The 22,267-nt window shown below is 42.2% G+C and overlaps 1 protein-coding gene and 1 long non-coding RNA gene across 6 annotated transcripts in view; one reads left to right on the plus strand and one right to left on the minus strand.

Moving 5' to 3' along the window:
- KCNB2 (potassium voltage-gated channel subfamily B member 2) overlaps positions 1-22,267 on the minus strand; it is a 435,594-nt gene that overhangs the window by 63,594 nt on the left and 349,733 nt on the right. The gene's annotated exons all lie outside the window — the stretch shown is intronic.
- Positions 6,491-8,012, plus strand: LOC145510462 (uncharacterized). Its single transcript, XR_014057038.1, has 2 exons — positions 6,491-6,562; positions 7,232-8,012. It is a non-coding gene; the product is annotated as an uncharacterized LOC145510462 (long non-coding RNA).

The following is a 22,267-nucleotide window of genomic DNA, read 5'->3' on the forward strand; positions in this document are numbered from 1 at the left end:
TGCTATGTAGCGTCACCACGTGGTGGTTTAATTTTCTTCTCAGTGCATTCCTTTTTTTTTTTTTTTTCCAAAACCTGATGTTCTGAGATAAGGAAACATTTTGGTGCTTTGGTCATGTATGGATGTGAGAGTTGGACTATAAGGAAAGCTGAGAGCCGAAGAATTGATGCTTTTGAACTGTGGTGTTGGAGAAGACTCTTGAGAGTCCCTTGGACTGCAAGGAGATCCAACCAGTCCATCCTAAAGGAGATCAGTCCTGAGTGTTCATTGGAAGGACTGATGTTGAAGATGAAACTCCAATACTTTGGCTCCAAATCAAGTGGACCATGTTCTCAGCCATGTTCTCAGGCTCTCACATACCAGCCCTGACAGGGAACTGAGTTTCTCATCACGCTGTAAAAAGGGGTTGGAGATGGGAATGCCTTCCAGGCCCAGGTGAGTCATAACTAGGAGTGAATCCGGAGAGAGGCCTGGGGAAGAGGAAGACTCTGGGGAGTGGGGGGGATGGTGGGGAGCAGAGACAGTGTCTAAAGGCTGTGGTTACAAATTTAGCTGACTGCTGCCACAGGAAATGAGGGTGTCTTCAGATTCTCCAATTCAAAGGAAGCCAGAAATATGGATTTTAAAAAAGTGACATTTCCTGATTTTTAAATATTCCAAGGAGATCAAACCAGTCAATACTATAGGAAATCTAGGACAGGGAAGCCTGGCGTGCTGTAGTCGATGGGGTTGCAAAGAGTCAGACACGATTGAGCGACTGAACAACAAAAAAATGTTCCAAGTAATTCAAACATTTCTTAAAATACTGTGTAGGAGAAGACAACAACAACAAAACATAAACAAGCTGCTCCCTGGGGATCTCTGCCAGCAAACCATCTTGTTTGGAATCCAGAGAATGCACTGGGTCCTGGGATTTCATTACTGCCCCCTGTGGCAGAGGACCCCTGAGTGCAGGGCAGTGATGAACACATGCACACAAACATACACACACACACTTGGCCCTTGAGAACTGGTACAGTTAAGATGGGCCGAGTCAGCTTTGTGTAATCCAAACAGGACCATGTAATGAGCTGGGATGGTCACCTAGAGATGACCCAAGTTCTTCCCTGGCAGTAAGTCCCTCCTCATCCCCTCACTCACTTTCATTCCATGGGGGACCCCCTGATGGCATGTGAACTTTTATAACAGCTTATTGAAAACAGAGAACCCAAGGACCAGGGAGATAAAGGTGACAGGTACATGGGCGAAATCATCCCCTGCTGTGGAGGAAACTGATCAGAAAGCTGTTGGGCACATGTGTGGCTCAGGGTCTAAAGGACACCTGAGTGCCTTACATTTTTTTTTTTTTCTTTTAAGGAGAGAATACTGCAGCATTAGAAGAAGAAACTTAGAATTGTTATGGAACTGCTCTCATTTGCAGCTATAAAAAGGAATGTACATTTCCCCAGCCTACCAAAATGATAACTCTGGGTTTTATTTTTGGAAAAAGTACTTTTCATCTTATAAAAAATTAATGGCCTTTGAGTGACAGGGAAGTTCCAAGTGGTTTTCATTGGCTCGTCTCTGGATGCAGCAGAAGGTGGAGGTAAGGACCAGTGCCTCCCCTTGCTCAGAGGGTGGACTGGGGTCAGAGAAAATGCTCCACTCCATCTTCTGGGTGCTTGTATTTAACAAACACAGGGTTTTTTCTCAGAACCTCTCTGAGCTGGGGGCAGAGCAAAGATAACCAGAGTTCTGCATAATACTGTTAATGTTAACAATTAATTTCAATTTTTTTTTTTTGGCTGAGGCACATGGCATGTGGGATCCTAGTTCCCACAGCAGGGATCAAACCCATGCCCCCTGTATTGGAAACTTGGAATCTTAACCACTGGGCCACCAGGGAAGTCCTGACAGTCAGCTTCTGTGCAGTTGTGATTGTCAGTCTACAGATGTTTGAGTGTCTTCATTATGTCTTCATATGTCTTCTGAGATTTGAAAGAAGCAGAGATTTCTTTCTATTTGAAGCTAATATAAAATAATCACACATCTGATCATGAACAGAAGACTCAGAATGAGACTTCTTGGATTTGACTGTGCATGGGAAACTTTTGGGGATCTTGTTAAAAGTACAGATTCTGATTCTGTGTGCATGGGTGGGTGGGTCTGAGATGCTGCAGAGCTCTGAAGCTTCCAGGTGATGCTGATGTTCTCGGTCCATTGGATGAACTTTCAAGAGTCAAAGCTAAGAGCGAGAGGATGGGAGGCAGAAGATGCAGCTTCCTTTTTTTTTTCCCCTCAGAAGATGGGCCTCTCCTATCGTTGCCTGGGAAGATAATCTGTCATCTGAGCCTTGTAGCAGGAGGTCCCTAGCTAGGTTGTGGCTGATGATGCAGCAAGGGCCCAGGAGGAGAGGCGTGTTCCTCTGCGGAAAACCGCAGTGTCATCTACATTGTTCTCTGAAGGGGCAGCTAGGGAGGAGGTGAGCCTAAGATCAGAGGGTCTCCCTAGAAATAAGCTCCACAGGCTCACGAAAGCACCAAATGATCAGCTGTGTGTTTGCTGGGAGGTTGTGATGGGTTAGGTAAGTGAGAGACAGGAGGAAAATTCTGCTCGTCTGTTCCAAAATTTTGCCTCATTGCAGACTGAGTGGAGTGGAATGAGGCCCACGGCGCTAGGCCTTTTGGCCCAAGGCCCTGCCACACAGACGGTGTCTCTTTTGGGCCTTCCCCCTCCTATATCTGACTTGGAGGTGATGAGGGTCTCTGGGCTCCAAACAACCACGACAGATGTTGTTTGGCTCCAGAAGCCAAATAAGAGCCTCATCCGCAATGTAAACATTTCATCTGCTCAGCTGGTCTTGTCGTGGCTCTGGTGTTTAGTCGGTCAGTTGTGACCAACTCTTTGTGACCCCATGTGTCATAGTCCACCAGGCTCCTCTGTCCATGGGATTTCCCAGGCAAGAATACTGGAGTGGGTGGTTGTTGTTGTTCAGTTGCTCAGTCGTGTCTGACTCTTTGCAACCCCATGGATTGCAGCACGCCAGGCTTCTCTGTCCTTCACCATCTCCCAGAGTGGGTAGCCATTCCCTTCTCCAGGGGATCTCCCTGACCCAGGGATCAAACCTGGGTCTTCTGCGTTGCAGGCGGATTCTTTACCATCTGAGCCACCAGGGAAGCCCTGTCACAGCTCTGCCTCTGAACAACTTTCTGCCTCCAGGTCTAGGCATCCACCTTTCCATGTTTGAGATGATAGACTATGTACATATTTATTTTTGGCTCTGCTGGATCTTCATTGCCGCATGCAGGCTTACTCTAGTTGCAGTGTGCGGGCTTCTCATTGTGGTGGCCTCCCTTGTGAAACGTGGACTCTAGGATGCTCGGGCTTCAGTAGTTGTGGCATGTAGGCTCAGTAGTTGTGGCACATGGGCTTAGTTGATCCGAGGCAAGAGGCATCTTCCTGGACCAGGAATTGAACCCATGTCCTCTGCATTGGTAGGTGGATTCTTATCCACTGCAGTACCAGGGAAGTCCTGAGATGATAAACTTTTTATGGGTGGGGGCTGGGGTGCACTCCCAAGGCTGGCCTTGCCTGCTATTCAAGTGTGGTGGGAGGGGAGAAGCTTTAGAAACAGACCTGGGTGTAAACTGTACTTGCCAACAGTCTATCAGGGTGTCCCAGTGGGCGAGTTTCACTCAGGGCCACCTCAGACGGGCTGAACTTTCGTTCATCAGTGGTTGGAACAGAATGGAGCCTTGTGCTTCATTCGAAAATATCTTCAACAACCATGGAATGTCTCCAACTAGTCCTGCTCACTCTGGGCAAAGTCACATTACCTAAATAATTTGGGCAGTGCTGAAGACTTATTTTAAAAATGAGAATTATACAAACTACACAAACCAAGGGGAAACAAATTAAAGACAATGTTTAACATACAAAAGAGCAAATAACCTGAATTCATTTGTAAATTGAAGATAAGACTGAACACGCACAGGCCAGTCCACACTTGCCCACTGATGTTTCTTCTGGAAATAAGGAAAAGCCTAGATGCACTAGTGGTAGCTCATGGAATACCAAACTGGTCAAAACTGCAGGCAGCATATTATCTATCAGAAAACAGGAGTTTCAAGAGACTTTCTTGGTGGTACAGGCTTCCCTGGTGGCTCAGATGGTAAAGAATCTGTCTGCAACGAAGGAGACCCGGGTTCAATTCCTGGGTTGGGAAGATCCCATGGAGAAGGAAATGGCTACCTGCTCCAGGGTGGTGGTCCCTTGTATTTGTGTCTCATGGTCACGAATAAATGAAGCAGCCCCAACCTTCAGAGCGTATGGTTCTCCCACCTATGGAGGGAGAGGAAGTATCTACACTGAAGTGCTGGCCATTCTGGATCATTTTCAAGTGAAGATTTTAATGAAAGAAGGTTTCGAAGATAAAGGTTGTTACTGAGACCCCTTGAGTGGCATGGTGGGATGTTGAAATGACTAGAGGGCTCTAGGAAAAGGATAGACCTTGATCTGTGTTAAGCCAAGTATGGGTATTGGCCAATTCAGGACACACAGCTAAGCCTATGTGATCCACTCAGCCAAAGAACTCTCACTGAGCTCCTACCATTTGCCTGGGGAGGCACTGGGAATTCAAAAGGGATGTGCAGACACAGTCTATATGGGGAGGAGACATGACCCTTTAAAAAGATGCAGAAGAGAGCTGGCCCATGTGGAGAAAAGTAAAAGTTGTGGTCAGTGCTAAGCTAACTCTCTTGCATATTTTTGAAGATTCTATGCCAAGACATCCTTTGCTCCTTGATAGCTGAATTGCTTTATGCTAATAAGATAAGGTTAGATCCAAGTTGAAGACTGCATTTTGACTCTACGTATATTTTTCATGGCAAGATAAAAGTTTCTGTTTTGAAAAGCTGTTCTGTTCCATGAAGAACATCTTAACTATTATATACCACTCAGGACAATTTACAAGTGACAGTCATTTTCAGGGCAGAAATAAGAGTCACAGAAACCTCCACAAATTAGAAATGAAATCGAAAGACTTGTTTTCAGGTTTTTTTCCCTCAAATGAAAGCTGATTAACATCCAAATACCAATCGAGGGACTCTCCCACCACACACTCGATAACCACATCCCATTAGCACTGATGGAGGAAAGGATAAAACTGTAAACGATGCACATCAAAGAAAGCCAGTGAAAGAGAGCTACCTTTGAAACGCTGATGGGGGGTGTGTGTGTTTGGAATGGGGGCTTTCTGACAGAGCTATTGGCTAGAGAAAGATGGTCAGTGTCCTTTCTGCTGAGAACTTCAGTCAATTATCATCACAGCTGCACTGGCTGAGATGCCAATTTATCCTCAGATGCTGTCAAAGGAGCAATTTTCACAAAATGCACCACCTACTAATTCTCCAAAGACTCTCTCCTGTAACAGGCAAGTGGTCACAGCTTCAAAGATTCAACAGGCTGTGTGATATTGACAAACTGGCGTGAGCATTCTTTACACTTGAGCACGTTGTTTTTGAACACTGAAGGGCCATTCTCCAAAGCTGGGAGAAGAGCATGCAGGACCGGTTCCATCACTGAGAAACTCCAAAATCTGGTCCTGATTCTTCTCCAAGGTCAAGTGGACTTGTATGATGATTCATCCATCCAAGAATCATGAGAGGAATTCTGAAGTCTGATTTGATTAAGATACCATATGAATTTAAACTATTCTATTGTGTCTCCCTGGTTGGGCTTCTTGGTGGCTAAGTGGTAGAGAATCTGCCTGACAATGTAGGAGACAGAGTTTGATCCCTGGGTTTCGAAGATCCTCTAGAGAAGAAAATGGCAACCATTCCAGTATGCTTGCCTGGGAAGTCCCGTGGACAGAGGAGACTGGTGGGCTGCAGTCCAGGGGGTGGTAAAGAGTCAGACATGATTTAGTGATTGAACAACAACATTGTATCTCTCATGATACAAAAGTATCATTTTCTCAACATCTGCTAGCTGTATGGTTAACAATAGATATTTAAAATAAAATAACTGGGAAACATTCATTAATTTATTCATTCAAGTAATATTTATTGAAAGCCCTTAATTTGAGAGTCTTACACAAAGAGCAAAGGAAGAACTTCGGGGGGAAGAATGGAATTAAGAGTATTTCAGCATGAATAGAGATTAAGATTGGCTATAAGAGCAAGTGATTGGCTAAGTTCAATTCAATTTTTAAGCATTTGCTGACTGTCTATTGTATACAAACACTGGGATAGAAAATGTGGAAGATATAAAAATATAAGGAATGTGTACCTACCAGAAGCCTTCAATCTAAGATACTTACATATTGGTGAAAGTCATAGTTGAGGACTATTACTTACAATCTCCTCATATAAAGTATTTGTTATTTTTGTCTTGAGCTGCCTTTGCAATGCTTTCTACCATTAAGTACACCAGTGGAGAAGTCACTGTTTGGAATGTTGAAAGCATTGTGAGGCATTCATTCAAGAAAAGTGAAAGTGAAAGTGAAGTTGCTCAGTCATGTCCGACTCTTTGTGACCCCATGGACTGTAGTTTACCAGGCTCCTCCGTCCATGGGATTTTCCAGGCAAGAATACTGCAGTGGGTTGCCATTTCCTTCTCCAGGGGATCTTCCCAACCCAGGGATTGAACCCGGGTCCCCCACATTGTAGGCAGACACTTTAGTGTCTGAGCCATCAGGGAAGTCAAGAAACAGCTACCAAATAGTTTTTGTGTGCCAGGCACTGGACACTTTCCTCTACATAATTTTCAGCTTCTTCAGTAATAACAATAATTACTGTATGTAATGCTGTTAAGTATGATAAACATGCTGCTACATCCATTATCTTATTTGTTCTTTCAGCAATCCGGTGAGGTTGGCTGGGAGGATATGATCACAGATGATGAAACTAAGACTCAGAAAGGTTAAGTGTTTGGCTCAAGGTTGCACACCCAATGTGTTAAAAAAACAAAACAAAACCAGACCTAGAAGCTACCTCTTTGGACTCCATGGACGTGTTTTCCTATATATCACACGTGCTGTCACTATTAATAGCTACATTTACTTGGTGGTTTAAAACAGATGGTAGGCAAAGTATGCTGTATAGTCTCCTTTAAATCCTCATAATTGAAGTTTATGAGGTAGCCAAGACTCAGGAAAATTAATTTTCAGAAAATCATGCAGCTTAGGGGTGGAAGAAATGACACAAGCCATCACCTTATACTTTCCCATTCTGTCTCACCTTGTTTTCTTTAGAGAGAAGATAGTATGAAGAAAGGTCGAATTCAAGACCCTGATGCTGGGAAAGATTGAGGGCAGGAGGAGAAGGGGACAACAGAGGATGAGATGGTTGGATGGTATCATCAATGCAACGGATATGAGTTTGAGCAAACTCTGGGAGATGACGGACAGGGAAGTCCATGGGGTAGCAAAGAGTTGGACGTGATTTTGTGACTGAACAATATGTTCTCCTGGACTCAGCTGCCTTGTCCTCCATGCACAGTGCCCACTGTGCTCAGGACTATGACAGTTCTCAGTTCAGTTCAGTTCAGTCACTCAGTCGTGTCCGACTCTTTGAGACCCCATGGACTGCAGCTAGAGACCCACTAAATGTTTTCTTTTTTTTTTGGCCATACGACATGGCTGCGGGATCTTAGTTCCTTGACTAGGGACTGAACCCGGTTACACAGCAGCGACAGGTCCAAGTGCTGACCAGTGGACCACCAGGGAACTTCCAATGTTTTCATTTTAAATTCACTGAAAGTCATGGACTTCCCTGGTGGTCCAGTGGTAAAGAATATGCCAACCAACACAGGGGACACAGGTTTGATCCCTTGTCTGGGAAGATTTCATATGGCTTGGAGCAACTAAGCCTGTGTGCCACAACTACTGAGCCCATGTGCCCAGAGCTTTGTGCTCTGCAACAACAGAAGCTACCACAATGAGAAGCCTGCGCACCTTAAGAGAGTAGCCACCAGTTGATGAAACTGGAGAAAGCCTGTGCACAGCAATAAAGACCCAGTCAAAAATAAATAAATTTATTAAAAAATACATAAATCCACTTAAAATCAGAAGAAGAAATGAATATCCCAACTAATTTATAATCCTTGCCTGAATTATATTCTAATGCAGTCATAAAATATAATTTAAAACATGTTTTTAACAGAGGAAGTGGTCCACAAAAGCAAACGTGCCTAGGGCCCATGAAAGTCAAAATATAGCCCTGGCACTTCCCTGGTGGTCCAGTGGTTAAGACTCCATACTCCCAATGCTGGGGGCCTGGGTTTGATCCATGGTCAGGGAACTGGATAGATCCCACATGCTGCAACTAAAGATTCTGAGTGCCATAACTAAGACCTGGTGAGAAGTGAAAGTGTTAGTTGTTCAGTCGTGTCTGACTCTTTGCAACCCCATGGACTATAGCCCACCAGGCTCCTCTGTCGGTGGAATTCTCTAGGCAAGAATACTGGAGTGGATTGCCATTCTGCCTTTCAGAGGATCTTCCTGACCCAGGGATGGAATCTGGGTCTCCTGTATTGCAGGCAGATTCTTTACCAACTGAGCCACCAGGGAAGACCAAAAGGTCTCTTAATAACAGGGCCCTTATTAGAACTGGAAAACCTGAATGTGCAATAATTAACCTGAAAAAATGAGAATAAAACCAAAACCAACCTCCATGGGCTTGCAGATTACTATTTCATTGATTAATGATGTGGATACCGGCCATGTTCATGCTCATTTAAAAGAACTGGACAGAATCTTGCCTGTGAATCCTGATGTCACCCTTATGATGTAAAAGATGGAAAGAAAGTAACAGCCAAGTAATGTTGGACTATACCTAGAGCTAGGGCCCACTGCTCCTCTGCTCCAATCTAGAAATTAACAGTGGTGATAGCATCTTTACCTGACGAAAAAGAAAAAGAGGCGCTGAAAAGGGAATGCTATCACTGGATGGTGTGTTCAAGGCACGCCATGTCTATCGAGGGCTGATATCTTACTTTAAATGTCAGTGGATTTATTGAATTCACCTTACTGAAACCCCAACAAGCAAAAACAAAAAAAGTGTCCCACCTCAGCAGTTAGGTTCATGAGAAATGTGGCCTGTAACACTGCTTTTTACAAAGATCTTTTTTATTGTTTGGCCACAACATGCAGCATGTGGGATCTTAGTTTGCCAATCAAATATCGAACCCGTGTTCCTGGCACTGGAAGCATGGAGTCTTAACCACTGGACCACCAGGGAAGTCCCTAAATATCTATTTTTAGATAACAGACTCACTTGACTAATTTAAGTTTAAACAAGGGCCATTATTTATTATCAAGAAGAAATTCTGTGGCCTTATGGCAGAAAGTGAAGAAGAACTAAAGAGCCTTTTGATGAAAGTGAAAGAGGAGAGTGAAAAAGTTGGCTTAAAGCTCAACATTCAGAAAACTAAGATCATGGCATCCGGTCCCACCACTTCATGGCAAATAGATGGGGAAACAGTGGAAACAGTGGCTGACTTTATTTTTTGGGGCTCCAAAATCACTGCAGATGGTGACTGCAGCCATGAAATTAAAAGATGCCCTCTCCTTGGAAGGAAAGTTATGACCAACCTAGACAGAATATTAAAAAACAGAGACATTACTTTGTCAACAAAGGTCCGTCTAGTCAAGGCAATGGTTTTTCCAGTAGTCATGTATGGATGTGAGAGTTGGACTATAAAGAAAGCTGAACGCCGAAGAATTGACGTTTTTGAACTGTGGTGTTGGAGAAGACTCTTGAGAGTCCCTTGGACTGCAAGGAGATCCAACCAGTCCATCCTAAAGGAGATTAGTCCTGAATGTTCATTGGAAGGACTGATGTTGAAGCCGAAACTCCAAAACTTTGGCCCCCTGATGCGAAGAGCTGACTCATTTGAAAAGACCCTGATGTTGGGAAAGATTGAAGGCAAGAGGGGAAGGGGACAACAGAGGATGAGATGCTTAGATGGCATCACTGACTCAATGGACATGAGTTTGGGTAAACTCTGGGAGTTGGTGTTGGACAGGGAGGCCTGGTGTGCTGCCGTACATGGGGGTCGCAGAAAGTTGGATCCGACTGAGCGACTGAACTGAACTGAACAGCTTTAAGACCTGCTCACCAAGTACTTACTGCCCAGAACAAAGGTAAGAACAGTTTTATATAAACTGAGTAAACATTCATATCTGGAGCTCCCTGGCATCTCATATGAAGCCATATGCTTCACAACATGGTATTCAGTGATAGATTCATCAGGTGTTATTGTATAGATAGAATGATGTCTAAAAAATGGAGGAAAATGAAGAAGCTTATAAATGGGTGAACAATTGATTGAAAGATCTCCAAGTCATGGACTAACTCATTCATTCTTCTACTCATTCATTCATTCATCATTATTTAGTAAGCTCTTACTCTATGCTAGTCAGGGTGCCAGACATAGTCTGGGATGTAGAAATTCCTTGGAATTCAGAGCTGAAAAACAGAGTATTTATCCACAAGGAGTACATCTTTTGTGAGACTGTGCAATGCAGGTATAGGGAGGAGGCGATGAGAGCACAGAAAAATGCACCAAGCATACAGTGGGGGGTCAAGAAGAGGACATCTGACCTGGATAAATTTCAAAGCCTGCAATTGATTTAATTGGGAACCCCACCCTTAAAAAAATAATACTTTCCTACTTGCTTTAAACCATTAAAACATAATAGAGATGAGAATTTTGCTTCTCTTTTAAACAATAATTCATAGAGTGGAAGGTGTCAGTAGAGGCAGTTATGGTTGCTGGTAGGAAACATACCTTCTTCTCTGAATGTCCCTGCGAATGGGTCCTGAGAGGTTCAAGAATGTTATCTGGCCAAAAGTATATTCCAAAGAACTTGTTCTGTGTGAAATGTGCTCAAACAGAGCACCTGTAATGATCAGAACATTCTGAGTCTTCCTTTCAAGCTTTTAACTCTCCAAGGCAAGTAACTCTGATCTGGAAAATGTGATAACTTCAGGATCCTGTGTATGGCTATACAGCACTTGATATGCCATAGTGTTCAGTAGAAGGTGAAACTGGGCAATTGAAATTGAAGTAGAAATAAATCTGTGCAAACATACTTAAAGGTAAGTTTCCTATCTTTGAAGCTTGGCTCTGTTGAGTTTTCTTACAGGAGAGTCTACTGAACGTGGAGCTCTTCAGTGCTTGGATTGGATGATAATTTTGTTTTCTAGTAGAATGCTCTTGGTCATTAATGGATCTGATAATGATGGCTTGTCAAGTCATGCATGAGAAGAGAGATGCGAATGTATTCTAGGAGCCACATGGTACAAGTTTCACAATGAGAATTTTTTTTTAAGTCATAATTCTCAACACACTCAGATTTAATCTGTTGGCCTTTTCCATTACTGACCACTCTTGGCAGTCTCATTTTCACCATCTGAATGTAAATGTCAATTCTGTAAATCTGGTTCTAGTTGAAACTGATCATTAATTGAACCAATATTTACTGAGTGACCACAATGGGACAGGTCTTGTGCCAGGAGCTAAAGAACTGATGATAAACAAAACATCATGACCCCTGCCTTCGTGGATACGATAGTATAGGGTGAGGGGAAAATGATAACATACAAACTTACAAACAAGTTGAGCACTATTAGGAAATGGGGACAAAGTTAAGTTAGAGAAGATGGGAGGGGGAAGAAGACTACAAAGTGTGATTAGGGGCACTTCTTTTGTGGTCGAGTGGTTAAGGATCCGCCGTCCAATGCAGGGGGCACTGGTTGCCTCTCTTGTTGGAGAACTAAGATTGCACATGCCCTGGGGCAACTAGGCCCACAAGCTGCAACTACTGAGCCATTGTGCTGCAGCAAGAGAAGCCCTTGTGCCATAACTAGAGAAAACCTGCATGCCCAGTGAAGAGCCCTCACCCCACAATGAAGGCCCTGTGCAGCCATCAGGGACTGCTTGATAAGGAGGTCACTTCAGAGGAGACCTGAGGATAAGTCAGAGCTGAAGAGCAAGAAGACAAGTATTCCACAGAGAAGCATAAAAAAGAGTCTAGTGTGTTGTTAACTATGATGTCAACAGCTTTTCAGAAGGAAAGCCTTTTATAATTTGGGGAATTTTTTATAAATAATGTAAATAATAAAAGCAACTTAAAGAGGGGAGAAGGCTAACATTTTTTAAGCCATTTTTACACATCAAGGACTATTCTAAGGGATTTAATAATGATAATTATCTAATCATTAAGATCATTATTATTACTTATTATATGAAATAATAGTAAGTTATTAATTTAGTGAGTGAAAAGCGGAAGACGTGGGTTCAATCCCTGTGTTGGGAAGATCCCCTGGAGAAGGGCACGGCAACCCACTCCAGTATTCTTGCCTGGAAAATCCCATGGACAGAGGAGCCTGGCGGACTACAGTCCATGGGGTCTCAAAGAGCCCCGCACTACTAAGCGACTAAACACAGCACAGCACACCACACAGCACATCCCTATGCTATAGGTACTTGATGCTTCCCAATTGTGCTGCTGAAGAAGACTCTTGAGAGTTCCTTGGACTACAAGGAAATTAAATCAGTCCATCCTAAAAGAAATCAACCCTGAATATTCATTGGAAGGACTGATGCTGAAGCTGAAACTCCAATACTTTGGCCTCCTGATGTGAAGAGCTGACTAATTGGAAAAGGCCCTGATGCTGGGAAAGACTGAAGAAGGTAAAAGGAGAAGGGGGCAGCCGAGGATGAGATGGTCAGATAGTATCACCAACTTAATGGACATGAATTTGAGCCAACTCTGGGAGATAGTGAAGGACTGGGAAGCCTGGCATACTGCAGTCCACCAGATTGCAAAGAGTCGGACACGACTTAGCAACTGAACAACAATAGGTACTCAGTGTATATTTTCTCACAAAATCTATGCAATAAAATATGCCCTTGAAGTTCAAAGGAGAACTCCAGTCTTTCTGAAAGAGGCTTGAGAAGAATCACACACACACACACACACACACACACACACACACACACACACACACACACACACACACACACACAAAATGTTAGTTGCTCTGTTGTGTCTGACTCTTTGTGACACCCTGTGGACTGTAGCTCACCAGGTTCCTCTGTCCATTGAATTCTCCAGGCAAGAATACTGGAATGAGTTGCCATTTCCTACTCCAGGGGATCTTCCTGACCCAGGTCTCTTGCATCTCCTGCATTGGCAGGTAGAATCTTTACCACTGTGCCACCTGGGAAGCTTTTTGTATACATATATACCCTCCCTCTTGACCATCCCCCCTGCCACATCCCACCCCTCTAGGTCATCACAGAGCACTGGGCTGAGCTCCCCGTGCTATTCAGTAGCTTCCCACTAACTACCTATTTTACACATAGTAGTGTATATACGTCAATCCTACTCTCCCAGTTCATCCTACTCCCTCCCCTGCTATGTCCACATGTACCTTCTCCACGTCTGCACCTCTATTCCTGCCCTGCAGATAGGTTCATCTGAACCATATTTCTAGATTCCAAATATGCATATTAATATATAATATTTTTCTCTTTCTGACTTTACTCTGTATAAAAGACTCTAGGTCCATCTGCATCACTACAAGTGACCCAATTTCATTCGTTATTATGATTGAGTAATATTCCATTGTATATATGTACCATATCTTCTTTATACATTCTTCTGTAGATGGACAAATATTTAGGTTGCTTCCATGTCCTGGCTATTATAAATAGTGCTGCAATGAACACTGGGATGCATGTAACTTTTCAAATTAGAGTTTTCATCCCTTCCAGGTATATGCTCAGGAGTGGGATTACTGGGTCATATGGTAGTTCTATTTTTAGTTTTTTAGGGACACTCCATACTGTTCTCCATAGCGGCTGTATCAATTTACATTCCTACCAACAGTGTGAGAGGGTTCCCTTTTCTTCCCACCCTTTCCAGAATTTATTGTTTGTAGATTTTTTGATGATGACCATTCTGACCCATGCCTCCCACATTTCTGAGTGGAGGTGACACAAGCTGAGATGGTTTTATGGCTCTAACTCTGCCAACAGCAAGATGAAATGAGTGGTCCCCAGAGGTGAGCCAAGGGCCGGCTCTGATAATTCTGGGAAGAGACTCTGAAGGCCTTTGCCAGGAGAGTGGCCTCGGGTGGAGCAGCGAAGGCAAGAGTGGCCACATAGGAGAACTCGGCCAGGCTGGAGGTGTGGGGAGAGGATGAGTTCAGTATTAGAGATTTTGACTTGAAGTGTCAGCAGGACACACACGTTTCCTAAGTATTTAATGCTGGTTCTGATTCCTTCTCACACCTATTTCATTAAACCAAACAGAATCCCTTCAGAGAGACTTAATTAAGGAAGGCTGCTCTAAGAGAGCCTGGCCAGCGGCAATTCCTATTCCTTCACAAATGCTCTTAAAGAAACATCAGATGGTTAATCAAGCTGGGCAATGAGAGAAGTGCTGGGAAAGGCTCTGCATCACATGCTATATCAAGAATCCTATCACAGTTATCTTCTGTGGTTGGGTTAATTTCCATATCTGTATTGGTAAATTACATGTAAGGACACATCTGCATTCACTGAAAGCAACAGAAACCTTCTCTACCTCTACCCTGGGATCATTAGCTCAGAGCTCACACTCCTCTGACAAGTGCACACTGTAGGTAATATACACTCTGGTTGACCCTAATGGAAGCGCCATAAATTATTTATACCTCCTCGACTCGAGAAGGTGTCCACTAAAAGAACTCACACAGAGCTTTCGCTTTTTTTTTTTTTAATGAATCAGGAGAGAGAAAGAGAAATCTTTTCAGAATAAATAGCCCACTTTAAAGACATAAAAGATGGACTTTACAACAAAATACTAGCTTCATATTTTCAAAGTCTACTTAGCACATGTTTCTCTTGATAAGCAGCATGAGAGGGCTAACATGGGTCCTCTGGGAGGACAGTGGTAGACACTGGCCTCTTCAACTTGATGAAGAGCACCAATCCATTTAGTGACTTCTGTATTATTTAGGCTCTGATTCTATAATCTTAACCAACACCTCACATTTCTGCACAGGAGCGACACTTGATTGGAACCAGGATCGGGGATCAGTTGAGGCAACTGGGAGGCAGGCTGTAATTGGGTTTTAGAAAACGGTGATTTTTCCTTACTCGGCCATCTGGGTTCAGTGTGCAAAAAATGGATATGTGCTTTTGAAGTATAGGTCATAAAATGCCAACACTTAGAGTATATATTTTTAAATTTTATTGAAGTATATTTGATTTACAATGTTGTGTTTCATTTCTGCAGTACTGCAAAGGGACTCAGTTATACACATATATACTCTTTTACATTACAGTTTATTATAAGACATTAAATATAGTTCCCTGTGCTATACAGTAGGATCTTGTTTATCCACCCCATATATAATAGTTTGCATCTGCTAATCTCAGAGGCTTAGCATCCCAGCTCTCAGAACATGGACCGCTGTTGATGATATAATGGTGAGTACCCAGGTGGGATGACAGCTTAAAGGTTGCTATGCTAATAGGGAAGCTAATACAAAAGCCTGATTTTTTTGGATGCATTAACTGATTTGAGTTTTTGCATAATACTCTGATAGGAATTATGAAATCCATTAAAATATACAAAAACCTAATAAAAATTTACTAATTCAGAATTTATTATCATTTTGATAGGACCAAGCTGGGTTGGCTTATTTTTGCTTGGTAAAACACTTTCTTAATAGTGTAAAATGAATAGTGCAAACCAGATTGCAGAGGGAATGTTTAAAATACTTAAAGGACAAATTGTTTTCAGCACTGACAAGCCCTGTAGGAGTGCTGTTTACATAGAAACAAATGACATGCTGCTCATAAACCATTAGAATTTGTTAATTAAATCAGATCTTCCCTACCAGGCAACACTGAATTGGCCTAATTTGAGTTATTGTGTGTTTTTTTCTCCCCCAAGAGAATTTCTATTCGCACTTCCTAACATTTTATTGTAATTAAAAAGAAAACTATTTGGAAGAATGCAAAAAACACTGTCTTTGTGACTCTGGGTGGGTGGCTTAATTGCTCTGAAACTTTGTTCTCTCTTAGGTCAAGTGAGGCTTATATACTAACCTTCATGGGTTATTGGGAAGGGAAGATATTACAGTTATATGTAAAGCTACTAAAACTACTAGGCCTCTCTGGTGGCTCAGTGGTAAAGAATTTGCCTGCCAATGCAGGAGATACAGGTTCTATCCTTGGGTTGGGAAGATCCCCTGGAGAAGAAAACAACAATCCACTCCGGTATTCTTGCCTGGGAAATCCCATGGACAGAGGAGCCTGGTGGGCTACAGTCCATGGAGTTGCAAAAGAATTGTACAGGACTTAGTGATTAAACAATAACAACTAGAACCACCATGGCCACTACAAGCACATAATAAGAGATCATTTGTGTTTCCATCTAGATAGCCTTTGGGTTTCAGAGGTAAAATTCCACCAACTGAATATAACACAATCTCATAAACTGGAGAGAAAGTAAGCAGGGATGGTGATCTGCCACAAAAAAGAGTGAAATTCTGCCATTTGCAAGAGCATGGATGGACTTGGATGGTATTATGTGTAGTGGAATAAGTCAGACCAAGAAAGAAAAACACTGATATCACCTAAAAGTGGAGTCTAAAAACTGAATCAAACTAGTGAATATAAAAAGAAAGAAACTCACAGAGAGAACAAACTAGTGGTTACCAGTGGGGAGTGAGGGTAGAAGATTTAGAGGTACAGATTTTGTATAAAATAAATAAACTACATGGATATGTCAGGGGAGTTTAATCTCCTCAGTTCTGTCTCGTCTCAACAAAAATTTCAAGTGATGGACGTTAAAGCACTCAGTGTGTCACAGCTCTCAGACGGTGTTATAGCTCTCAGCTCTCGGACAGACTGTGTTATAGCTCTTGGCTCTCGGACAGATCAGTGTTACAGCTCCGTGTTACAGCTCAGTTTGATTTAGAAAATAAATCCTTGAGTCATGCCAGGAGTGCTGTTTGTTCTACCTGAGGTCCTCACTCTGGTCCTTGGACTTTCCTTTGTTCTATTTTTGCAGGCTTTTCCCTTCCTTGTCTTTAGCCACCACCATTCTAGACTCCTTTTTTCCTATTCTAACTACCTAACAGATATATTATACAACATGGGGAATATAGCCAACATTTTATAATAACCTTGGAGTTGTTACAAGTGGAATATAACCTTTAGAATTGTGAATCAATGTTCTGTACACCTGAAACTTATATAACGTTGTAAATCAACTAAACCCCAATAAAAAGAAGGGTGATTTAATTATAACAATATTAAAAATAACAACTCTCATTTACTGAGTACCAGCTATTTAGGAATCCTCATTTTATTGATGAGAAAACTGTGGAAACTCCTGTCTTTACAACTATACTGCTAAATCTAGTGGCCTAGACTTAGAAAAGGAAAGATTCTCAGTAAAAACAGCGTCTTAAAAATCACCAAGTCTCTTGATGAAAGTATTCTGGAATATTTCATGTTTTAAACATTTAACAGCAATTAAAATCTTTAGAGGTATTAGGTTTTGTGTAAATATAGTAAGAAAGAAATGGACTATACACTTAAAGGCCACTTTTAACTAATGGCCACAGCTGGCAAAAATACAGGCAAGTTTTATGACTTCCATTTCTTTTTAACATCTCTGCTTACACTTGAAAACTAATGATTTGTTTAATTAAATAAATTCAGTTTGGCCTGTCTCTAAACTTGAAGAAGCTGAAATTGGTGGTCATTTCACAAAGTTTTTTGAGTTTCAAATTTCTAGTGTTTCTCAATGAAATGAAAACCAAACCAAACCTTTTAACTTGGTAACAACTCTGATAAGGACAGTCTCTGGCCATAGAAGATATAAACAATATTCTTTACAGAGCATTCATGGCACATTGGGACTTTCCCAATGGTTCAGTGGGTAAAGAATCCACCTGTTTATGCAGGAGACATAGGAGACACGGGTTTGATTCCTGGATCGGGAAGATCCCCTGGAGGAGGAAAACTGGCAACCCGCTCCAGTATTCTTGCCTGAAAAACCCCATGGACAGTGGGGTCACAAAGAGTTGGACACAACTGAGCAACTAACACACACACACACACACACACACACACACACGTATATGTGTAACAGATTCATTTTGCTGTATAGCAGAAACTAACACAAGACTGTAAATCAACTATACTCCAATAAAAATTAATTAAAAAATTAACTAACATACATTTAATTGGAAGAAATTTAAAAACCAAGTTTTAAAGTATATAACAGACACTAATTACTGGATTAAAGCAGGGAAGGCATTTCTGGAAAGAAGGATAGCATAAGCAAAAGGCTTAGAGAAAACAGCCATCATTAAGTCAGAGAAACAAAACCAGACTGGAGCCCTCTTGAGCTTTTTGGCACATCTATTTCATAAAGCTGATAGTACAGACAGTAAGCCATTTTTCTGATTTGGTAGAGAAAGGATTTGCTAAGCAACCTTATCCTCCTTGTCCTTCCAGAAAGAGAGTATTGGCATGGACACCAGATGACCCCAGAGTCTACAAAGAATTCTATTTGCAGATTTTTGTCTGGACTCTGCCTCTACAATTCTAGCCTGGGTGCCATGGATCACATGGCTCCTGAGACCATGTTATCTGGCAGCAGAATTATGCTTGATGCTTGTGCAAGAAAGCAGAGCTTGCATCTGCTCAGGGGACACAACACAGGCTCAGATATTTACACAAACAGATAATTTAGTCCCTAAATTTTGGCATTGGAGTAGGTTTTTTTTTTCTTCCAAAGTTGAACATGGATCCAAGACTCTGTATTCCTCTTTCTATGTAATCAATTATTTCTCTAACCATAGAATAACTAATTAATTCTTAGTCTAACCAGACTAATCTAGGACAGGCTACAACTGGCTGGCTCTGCATGCCCAGTGGGCTTTGTTTCTAGGTTTGTTTCTTTGATTCTGTGGGGGGATCTTAGTTCCCCAACCATGGATTGGACTCTGGCCCTCAGCAGTGGAAACTTGGAGTCCTAACTATTGGACCAGCAGGGAAGTCCCTAGGTTTGGTTTCGAAGGCGGTGACATTTGTTTCTGGTCCTCATTCTTCCTTTTGTGTCTCTCTTGTACTTACTGGTTGACCTGGGCTGCCAGGCACTTTTCCCTGCTGTGTCCTCCATTTCCTACCCTTCCTCCTCATCTTGCTCTGCAAGGACACCCTGTCTTCTAGACCCTGGGCACCAACAATAGTACGACCCCCATCTCCATCAGCCTACCTGCAAAGTCTCCCCAAATGAACATAAAACTAGATTTAAAACAGTGTTCTTTCTGTGTACAGGTTCAAGAAGCATTCTTGAGGGTCCCATCCCCCAACCAAATTTCTACTCTCAAAACCATTATAGGGAGAAGTTCTGCAGCTTCCAATGTCCAATAAAGTCCATCAAAAAGGAGATGCCTCAGTAGATCTCTGGGCTTCCCTGGTGGCTCAGATGGTAAAGAATCTGCCTGAAATGCGGGAGACCCAGGTTGGATCCCTTGGTCGGGAAGATCCCCTGGAGAAGGGAATGGCAACCTGCTCCAGCATTCTTGCCTGGAGAATCCCATGCATAGAGGAGCCTGGTGGGTGACAGTCCACGGTATCACAGAGTCAGACACAACTGAGTGACTAACACTTTCACTAGATCCCTAGAATAAGGAACTGAATCAGTTAATTCCTGTCAATAATCACATAGTAAACGCTCCCTGAGCAGTTCTGGAGGAAGTGTGGTCCAGGAGTTAAGAAGTCAGGCTTTGAAACCAGTTTGTTTGGGTTTGAACTTCACCTCTGAGACTAACCAGTGGTGCGTTCTTGAGCAAGCTAATAGCCACCTGTGTACACACCAGCTGAATGTAGGATAAAGGAGTTAATAGGTGTAACATACTCACACATAGTAAATGCTCAGTAAGTGCTTGTTAAAATAATATCTTAATTCAAATTACAGATGAGGCAAATGAGGTAAATTTCCCATATTTTGACAGGAGATCTCTGTGGTATGTGGCCTTTTGGTACCCTGAAGATCACTGCATTCAGTGGCTACATCCTTCCTGGCGTCTGCTTAAGGGAGCTTAAAAATTTTTTTTAATTTTATTTTTCACTGAATTATAGTTGACTTACAATGTTATGTTAGTTTCCAGTGCAGCAAACTGAATCAGCTGTATGTGTATATATATGTATATGTATGTGTGTATATATATATATATATTCTTTATACATGTTCTTTTTCAAATTCTTTCCCATTATTGCTTATTATAGGATACTGAATGTAGTTCCCTATGCTATACAGTAAGACCTTGCTTATCCATTCTGTATATAATAGTTTGCATCTACTAATCCCAAACTTCCAATCCTCTCTCCCTCCCACCTTCCCTCCCCCTTGGCAACAACAGGTCTGTTTTCTATGTCTGTGAGTCTGTTTCTGTTTTGTAGATAAGTTCATTTGTGTCATATTCTAGATGCTACATGTAAATGATATCCTGTAATACTTGTCTTTGTCTGGCTTACTTCACTTAGTAGGATAATCTGTAGGTCCATCCATGTTGTCACAAATGGCATTGTTTCTTTCTTTTTTAACAGTTGAGCACTATTCCATTGTATATATGTACCACTTCTTTATCATCCATCTGTTGACGGACATTGCTTCCATGTCTTGGCTATTGTAAACAGCGCTTCAGTGAACACTAGGGTGCACATATCTTTTCAAAGTAGAGTTTTTCCAGATATATGCCCAGAATTGGGATTGATGGATCATATGGTAGCTCTATTTTTAGTTTTTTCAGGAAACTCCATACCGTTTTCCATAGTGGCTGCACCAATTCACATTCCCACCAACAGCGTAGGAGGAAGTGAACTTATTTTTTTAACCGTTTAACCCAATACACACACACCCACACATTGATTTCATGACCCCTATTTCAGTTGTGTGCCTGCGTGCTAAGTCGCCTCTGTCATGTCTGACTCTTTGCAGCCCTGCAGACTGTGGCCTGCCAGGCTCCTCTGTCCATGGGGATTTTCCAGGCAAGAATAATGGAGTGGGTTACTGTGCCCTCCTCCAGGGGATCTTCCCGACCCAGGGGTTGAAACTGTGTCTCTTGTTTCCTGCATTGGCAGGTGGATTCTCTACCACTAATGCCACCTGGGAAGCCCAGTTGAGGCCACAATTTGAAAACAGCTGGCTGAGAGGGCAGCTCTGTACAGGTGAATGCATTCAGTCCAGTCAATTTCCTGAAGTCTGAGTCATACAGATAATGGCTTCTCCCAGGACAATTGATAAGCCAGTTCCTTAACAATCTTTTCTAATACACATTTAAAGTCATTCATAGAAAGAGAAGGGATCTTAGAGAGTCTGGTGTTATGGAAAATGTGTGGAATGGGGCAGGGGGAAGACCCGACATGTGTGCAGTTCTACTTTCTCTACTATCACGAGTAGATGTGACTCAGTCCCATAGTGTCGAGGTCTGCATTTTCCCATTTGTGAAATGAAGTCCTTAGGTTCTTTCCAGGTTTCTAACACTTAAACCTTATAATTTCACAAACTTTAGGGATCAAAATTCAAATTTAATGAAACTATATAAGTAAAGTGTTTTGGTTTTCTTTTTTTTTTTAATTTCCAAGCTCTGACTTGGAATACTTTCTCATCAATTATTTAAGCTTTTTGGATTTGGGCACAAGTGAATTAATTATCTTGCTGGTGTGAACTTGGTCATCTGCCAGGTAAATGGGAAACCTTTCCTTCAAGGGTCATATTGTTTCATCCTTCAAGAAGACACATCATGCTTTTGAAAAAGATACTTATCATGGAGACATTGGATTCTTCATACACTGGGAATGGAAATGTAAAATGGTGCAGCCTTATTGGAAAAGAGCCTGACAGTTCCTTGAAATGTTAAACATGGAGTTATCATCAGTTCAGTTCAGTCGCTCAGTAGCATCCGACTCTTTGCTACCCCGTGAATCACAGCACGCCAGGCCTCCCTGTCCATCACCAACTCCCGGAGTTTACCCAAACTCATGTCCATCGAGTCGGTGATGCCATCCAGCCATCTCATCCTCTGTCGTCCCCTTCTCCTCCTGCCTCTAATCTTTCCCAGCATCAGGGTCCTTTCCAATGAGTCAGCTCTTCACATGAGGTGGCCAAGGTATTGGAGTTTCAGCTTCAACATCAGTCCTTCCAATGAACACCCAGGGCTGATCTCCTTTAGGATGGATTGGTTGGATCTCCTTGGAGTTA

Source organism: Giraffa tippelskirchi, chromosome 6, assembly GCF_054371585.1.
Source record: "Giraffa tippelskirchi isolate mGirTip1 chromosome 6, T2T-mGirTip1v1.2.pri, whole genome shotgun sequence".
In the NCBI taxonomy this organism is placed as follows: Eukaryota; Metazoa; Chordata; class Mammalia; order Artiodactyla; family Giraffidae; genus Giraffa; species Giraffa tippelskirchi.